The sequence below is a fragment of the Botrytis sinoallii genome (genome assembly GCF_014898435.1).
Source record: "Botrytis sinoallii strain Bc 23 chromosome Unknown BSIN_007, whole genome shotgun sequence".
Taxonomy (NCBI): domain Eukaryota; kingdom Fungi; phylum Ascomycota; class Leotiomycetes; order Helotiales; family Sclerotiniaceae; genus Botrytis; species Botrytis sinoallii.
Window position 1 is genome coordinate 2,376,016 of NW_024066034.1, and position 8,621 is coordinate 2,384,636.

Consider the following 8,621-nt stretch of genomic DNA (forward strand, 5'->3'; position numbering starts at 1 on the left):
ATAATGGAAAATAAGAGATATCACCCTATAATGCCTGAATCAAACAACTTATTGACGGCTAGGGGCACATCAAAATTTCCTTTGTATCATACTCTTATACCAATCATATAGGGAATGGATATCAAAGCTTTGCTATAATAGGGATAAGATGGTTTCATTATATGATCTAAATCACATTGAGGCTTTAACAAGGTGCAACTGCACTAATTTCCTTTGTTTGTTTATGCAGATTATCGCAATCTGGGGGATATATAACAGAAACGATATTATAGACCACATGGATTAGATTATATGATAATCAGGTATTCATTATATAGAATACTCCAAAGCAGAACAACGATAACCGGATCGGCTGTAGGACCGATTACCGCTCCCGTGATCGGTACCCGAAGATCACCCAGTATATAATCCGATCTCTTCTCTACGAGAAGAGATCAGTTCTAACTGTAGATGAGGAGATATACATATTCTTATACTTATACCATTATTGTCCATCATTCCCCTCCATCGTGATATGCTATTGTCCTGTACGATAATAAAGTATTTAGATTTTATTATTTTTATAAATAATATACAAATTATTCAGAAAAGATTGAAGTAATTGCTATTTAGACTTACTTTATTACTATAAAGAGTGTTCAATCGTTTTTAGGTTTTTATAACTTTTATCATTGATTTATTAAGAATTACAATATAATAACAAAACCTTTTTATAAATTTATAAAAGCGAATATCAAATTCTATTTCAATAAAATCTATCAAATTATATTTGATATACTTAAAGACAGATTTATCTCCACTTCTCTTCTATAGTATTATAACTATATACTATTTTATATACTGGAAACCAATATATTTGATAGTATAGTTGCTAATATACTATCTTAAAAGCACAATAATAAATAATTATTAGTTATTTATTTTTCAAAAATAATAATTATCGCTAAGCTAAACTATAAAATTCATAATAAAGAAATACTTGCGATTATCAAATCCCTAAGTTATTAGAAAACCGAATTTGCTAGATTTCTATACTAGATTAAAATATACACCAATTATAAAGCATTCGAATACTTTATATCAATTAAATAGCTAAATACTTAACAAATATATTAGACAAAACTATTTGCCGATTATAACTTTATTATTATATACCATACTGAAAAGAATAATCCACTTACAAATATGCTTATACACTGTATTAACAAGTTGAATCAACAGAACAATACTAAAAAGAAGAATTGTCTTTAGTAGCTTATAAAAGATAATCAGATAAATATAAAGATTATGCGCGAATCTTTATAACAAGATCTGGATATAGTTGTAAATATTGATATATACGTAATCACACTACTTTTCAATATTGTAAATCACATTATTGAAATAAATAAATCCTATTCGAGTTTAGAAGCTCTGTGTATTCAGATTATCAAATCGTATAAACATTTCATACTCGAGAAAGGACTTTTGCTTTATGATGATTGACTTTATATACCGGATACCAAAAATCTATGAATCTATTTGATTCGCGAAGTTTACAATTCAGTCTTTATTGTATATTTTGGTGTTAAAAAGACTTACATTTTTTTGGCTAATTAATACTATTAGAAGAATATAAATGATATAATCAATTAATATATATGGAATTGTTACAAATATAAGTGCAACTCTATATCAAGAGATTGCATTTCCGGTTTCCTTTATCTATTCCCGATCCCTATGCAAGTATGGTAATATGTTATCATGGATTATTGCAGTTTCAATAAGGATAAATATGGTTACGATAATGTATTCGTTATTATCGACTAATTAATCAAACAAGCTATTTCGATACCCTGTTATAAATCAATCGATTTAAGAGATCAGGCCCGCTTATACCTATATCATGTATACAAATACTACAATACCCCGAAAACTATAATCTCTGATTGTGGTTCTCAATTTATATTCAAATTCTGGCAAGAATTCAATAATATCTTAAAAATGCAAGTCAAGTTATTTATTGCTCACTATTTGTAAACTGATGGTCAAATTGAGATTTATAATCAATATTTCTAATAATGCTTGTAATTCTTTATAAATTATTATCAAGATAATTAATCTGAATTTCTATTAATGATGGATTATGCTTAATTTATATTTTCCTATAAATCACTAGGTGGTCAAACCCTATATAAGACCTTGTATGGCTATCTATCCCGTAATTCCTAGAATTGGAAATTCGATTCCATTGTGTTTATCGACGATTTGAATATAATCGATATTAGAGAGTATACCAAATACAATAAACTAGTATTTGATCGAGCAAAAGAAAATATCTTGTGTATACAAAAAAAGATGTTTTGATTGGCTAATTCGTATTGCCACTCAATTGACTTCAATATAGGAGATTATATATAGCTTAGTATGAGGGACTTTTCGATACAATAACTATCCAAAAAACTGGATTACCTTATTCAAGGTAAATTCAAGATTATTAATCGGATTGGAGATTCCTTTCAATTGGATTTATTGTTTATTATAAAAGTCCATTCTGTATTTTTATTTAGTAAGTTCTGTAAAGTAATAGACGATTCACTTTCCGAATAAATCCTCGAACCACCACCCCCAATAAATATTATTAGTAATATCGAATGGGAAGTGGAGTGTATTCTAACTGTAAAAAAAGTACACCAACAGCTTAAGTATAAAGTATCATGACTGAACACTAATAACAATTTCATCTGATATTCTGCCTTTGACTTAAAAACTGTTCCGTATTACCTTTGTAACTTTCATCTACAAAATCCTATTCTACCAAAACCCTCTGCGTATTTATCGGAATAGATTTGTCTTTATAAAAGTGAAAAGAATAATTACGATTTTACAGATAACAATCAATATATGAATGAAAAAGATAAAAAGAACTTCTTTAATTCATTATTATGATAAAGAAAATTCTAATTACACAAAAGGCTGAAAGTAACCGAACAAAGATGAAATATCAACAAAGAAAGTCTTTTCCCCTACCCAGCAAACTTAAACCAAGTTAGAAAGAAAGCTCCTATGGGTATTAACAGTTACGGTCGGGTAAGGCACAATAGTAAAGACTGAATAATTTAAATCAAAATATCAGTCAAGTCCCTAGTTAATAGTAATAACAAGTATATATAGAATAACTATAAGTCAAAAGACAAAACGATTATTAACTACAGTACATATGATAACAAGGCCAAGTCTGTGCTTAATCGCATCTAACTGCTTGCGAGCTATCGAAAGCTCTATTTCCATTTGAGTTAAAACAAACTGATACTATTATTCCAATTCATCTTTTTGTATTACAATCTCTGCTACACGATATTTCATGGCTTTTCGAATAAGAATAAAAGGAAGTATTTCTTTCAAAATATAACTCTTTAGCTTCTTCTGTATATCAAACTATCTCAAGAGTTAATTTACTAAAAACTGGCAAAGTTATAATTTATCTCTATTATATTACTATATTCAGTAATAGTCAATCAATATTGGAGAAATATTTTGTACATATTCCTATCAAATAAACATTCATACTTATATTTGTTAGCCAAACAAAACAGATAACGAGATTGATCAAACAATTATCTAGAAAGTCAATAGCAAATACTATCTCCCTTACCGGAAACATAATTATATACATAGTCAGCATAAACCTAGCTATCCTTTCGAATACATTATTCCTATTATGATACCGTTTTTTTTAATAACCTTTTACTTAGAGATCCCTACTCGTTAATATCAACAAAGTTAACACTTCTGCAACAAGATATATCGAATTTGCAACCAGATTGATTTTGATATAAGGCCTTTAGAATATCTTCCTCAACTATCTCGCTATTATTTTTGAGATCACAAAAATAATATACTATTATAGTCAACTTATCAGCAAACTTCTTTTCATAATTATCAATACAATTAATCAAGGAATCATATTCTTCCTTCGAATTCTGCCTCGGAAAATAATAGAATAGATATATTTAATAAGTATATTGAAGATTGATCCCACCTTTAGGTATATTGTTTTCAGTATTTATAATTGTACTTATTAAATAAGCTAATCACAAGCCAAAGATATTAAAAGAAAATCTCATTTATATACATCTTTATTATTCAATCTATCTTTTTTATTATTCTCCTTTTTATCAATAGAATCACTATTATTCCTGCTACAGCTCAACTCCTCCTTTTCCTCAACAGAACACTTGCTTTGTATAATAGAAAAAGCAGATACTCTTTTCGCTACAAACTATAAAGAAGCATATCAGTAAAGCAAACACAAAAGAAAAATAAACAACTCACCATCACACACACATCCTTTTGTTGCTTCAACTACACTAACAACAACTTACTCTTACTACTATGTTTTCTTGATAGTATAGAAGATATATTAATTATTAATTAAGGAATACAAAAAAAGTAAATAACCAGAAAAGATTTGAAAAAAAGAGGGAAATTCGGGTGATCTATATATTTCGAAGGCTTTGTACTGTTACTAAGCTATAGAACGGTTTCCTCCATTTCCCATACACCTTCCCGTTACGAAAAAAGCAAAATTTGTGTACACACCTATTTACCACACCATACTATAATATAAACAACGATACCTTATTAGGATCGCCAATGCATCTACAAATTAAATAATTGTAAAGCTTGAGGGTAAGCTTTTTCAAAAAGAGGAGTAATATCACAAATCGTACCCAATCACAACTGCAATCGTTTATATGCACGCTTGTGTATGTGCACGATTATATATATATAGCTAATATATAGAAGTGCTCTACAAGCGCTTTGCTCCCGATTCTGTAGTTGTAGATTTTAAGGATAAATTATACCCTGCTCTTGCAGTTCTTCTAAGGCAAAGTGTCACAACGAGTGATGAAGATATTATCATTCTCAAGTCTTGCTGTTCTATAAATGAGCACTTATTTCTCATATCCCAAAACGAAATCGGCAAGTGAGTTGGGAAAAAGAACCTCTTGAGATTTGTAGAGGTCCAAGGGGAACTTTTGGAACTTCGAAAGGTGTCGTGAAGATGGATGGGAATGAGAGCTGAGATATGATTAGTCCTGTTATTCATCTCTATTGTAGAAAATGCTAATGGTCAAATTAGACAGATTTACTGTAGTCATAAAACCGAGTCATTCATGCAATTTAATTTACACCCTTTTCTACCGCCAAATTTTTACGCTTTCCTACACCCGCAGATGAGTTTTCCATATCATTTTTCCTGCTATGTATTCACTTTCTCCTCTGCGGGAATTAAATCAAAGAACTAACGATGAGTTTTCAGACAATGTATTATAAACATTTGACTTGAATATGCAACTAATCGATTATACTCTCCAGGAGCATGATAAGCTGGAGAGGTATGACTCTACATCTTTAGGAATACAACAGTTCATTTCTTTCATTTGTATATTCGAGATGATAGTAATATGTTGAGAGGTATTCATATCTCCTGTTTGCGTTATGATTAGCATTTCTGTTGAAATAGAAATAAATTCTTTACTGATTATCGAAATAATATAATATCCTTACTTATCTATGATCTGAACGAGGGAATAAATAGTAAAGATAAAACAAATGAACAAACATCCAAACTCTGAAAAAGACATCAGTAATCATTACTCCAAGAACCAAGCCTTACATAAATACAATACCAGTAGAATGAAATAATTACCAGGTACTCATCCCTACTTCTATCCAAGGTTTCCAAAGGCATCAACACAATTTTGCTTCAGCAGTTTAACATCTAGATCTAGATTTATGAATAGAAAACTAAACGTGCTGACTGGAAATTACAATGTCTTCTTTTCCGACAAAACACATTACTAGTAATCCAACGATTTATATTATACCCTCATCTCTATGTATATCCAAATTGACTGCTATAAGATTATCATCAAGCTCAAACTCTATAACTATTCTAACAATACATCGAAGAGCAAGAACAATATCTAGATGAAAGAGCAGAGGATATATCATTATCATATACGCAATAAACCAAGAATCAAGTATCAACGCAGGAGATAGAGAATATACAAAAATCGAGAATCGGGATGGGGAGTCATACTCAACGGGCTCCAAAAATTTCATCAATAACTTCCATATTAAAAATAACGCAAATCAATCAAGAAGATAAGTTTCGCAGGAATCAGATATATTGTGTCCGCTAGAATCACATCATGCTTTGAAAGAAAGAAAGAAGGAAAGAAGATTATATCATGCTACTCATATATCTCATTACGTCTCGGCTCCAGTTGACTCAGTAGGTAGGTAGGTATGCTGGATACAACATCTCACTCCCATCTCCCCCCAGCCGACTTCGATAAAGATGAAAGGATGAAACGCGCAGTTGCGTCGTTGCTTGATGCGCATACAGTAAGTATGCCGTCTCACCCCCTATATATATAGCTTCATTCCGTATCCCCCCCCTAAAAAAAACAGCAACAACGTCGAAGATTTTATCCAAAGCTTCTTCCCCATCTTATATGTTATATCCATCTCCCATACTCCCAAACTCATCATACACTCCCCACCCATACTGATCCAACACTCATCCTCATCCTCATCCACAAATCTCACATCTCACAATTCCAGATCCTAGATCCCAAAAAAACACCCAACCACATAACTCCTAATCCGCACTTCCAAAACCCAAATAGATCACTCATCTCCCACTCTCCCACCCACCTCTATATCTACAAACCCATTTACATCCACAATCCCATTTTCATTTCAAATCCATCGCACAGCTACTGACCACGACAAACCCATCTCATACTTCCACATACTTCTTGATTTCCAACATACTATATTATATCATATATCACATCACATCAAAGAATTAGACATCTTCTCTATCTACATAGGTATCCATGTATATTCTTCCATCCCGATGTCCAAAACAGAGGTATATCTCATCTCGTTTATTTCTAATTAATCATCTCTTTCCTTGTTATTTCCCCTTTCTGCTCCCTCGTCGCCCTCCTCCCTCACCCCCACTCTCCTCTCACAGTACCTAACTCACTTCAATCATAAATACACCCTAACCTCGTCCGGCACATCACCCACTTCGACCCACTCCATCCGGCACCTCACCCGCTCGCAAAACCGATCCTACCCATCTAACCCCTCTATCCTACCCACCCTATCCTACCTACTCCAACCTACCCACCTTAACCGCTCTTCGCCCCTCAATCATCTCCCCTCACTATTCCCCATTATCTCCATGAAGATCTATGAACTATCTAGTTCACTAAACCAACTAACTTCATCAACTAAGTACCCTCAACTAACTAACTTCATCAACTAAGTACCTCAACTAACTACCTCAACTAACGACCTCACTATACACTCAACTAACTTACGACATCCATCCTATCCTATCCTATCCATTCCATCTATCTATCTATCTCTCACCTTCCTATTCTAGTAAATACCTCTTTCGTTGTACCTCTTTCATCACACTCTAAACCCCTAATAACCCTATACCCCTTTCATCACACGCATACCAAATACCTCTTTCATCACACTCTAAACCCTATACCCTCCTCATAACACTCTATACCCTATACCCTATACCCTCTTCATCACACTTAAACCCTATACCTCATACCCCTCTCATCACACGCTATACCTCATACCTCTCTCATAACATCCTAAACCCTAACCCCCTCCACCATTCCCCATCCATAAACAAGTAAGACATACGACATACGACATACGATCCACCACCTACAACTCCCCAACCCACAACTCCCCACCCCCCAACCCCCGGCCCCACCACAACTCACCACCCGAACCTAACGACTTAAACTTCCCGCACTACCACCACCTCAACACCATCCCAACACCACTCTCGTACCACTCCCATCCCCAATCATCCCCCAATCATCCCCCATCCCAACTCCAGACAGACACACACACACACACCATCACACCCCCCCTTATCCCCAAACAAACATCACCATATCAAACAACCAACTTACGAAAGAAATCATGACATCTAGCTCTATAGCTCCAACCCACTAACTCACCAACTCTCCATAGCTCCAACTCATCACACTAATGACTTGTGAATACGATGTGATAATCACAACACGAATCACATCACATCAGATCAGATCAGATCAGAACACATACCCAAACCAAACCAATCCATCCAAACCATGTCACAGTCACAACCCAAACCAAACCAAACCCATAAAAATTTCCATTATTCCCGAAGCGCGCGAAGCCGAGCAAAAAATAAAAATAAAGTAAAAAGATTAAAAAAAAAAGATTTAAAAAAAAAGATCCCCTCAAAAAACCAAAGAAAGTACTAACCATCCAGTCATCGCCCAACACCCAAACACTAATCACCCAAAACATCACTCAAAATATCAAACAAACAAACAAAGAAAGAAAAAAGTAGTTATTATAAGTTAGTCTGGAAGAAATAAAGTACTGGTAGGTAGGTAGGTAGGTAGATAGATAGTGAATAGTGAATAGTGAATGATCTTCCAATAAGCAGCGTAACGTAGTATGTATGTATGTATGTAATGAAATGGAAATGTATGTAATGGAAATGTATGTATGCGAGCAAGCGACACTTCCCTCTTCTC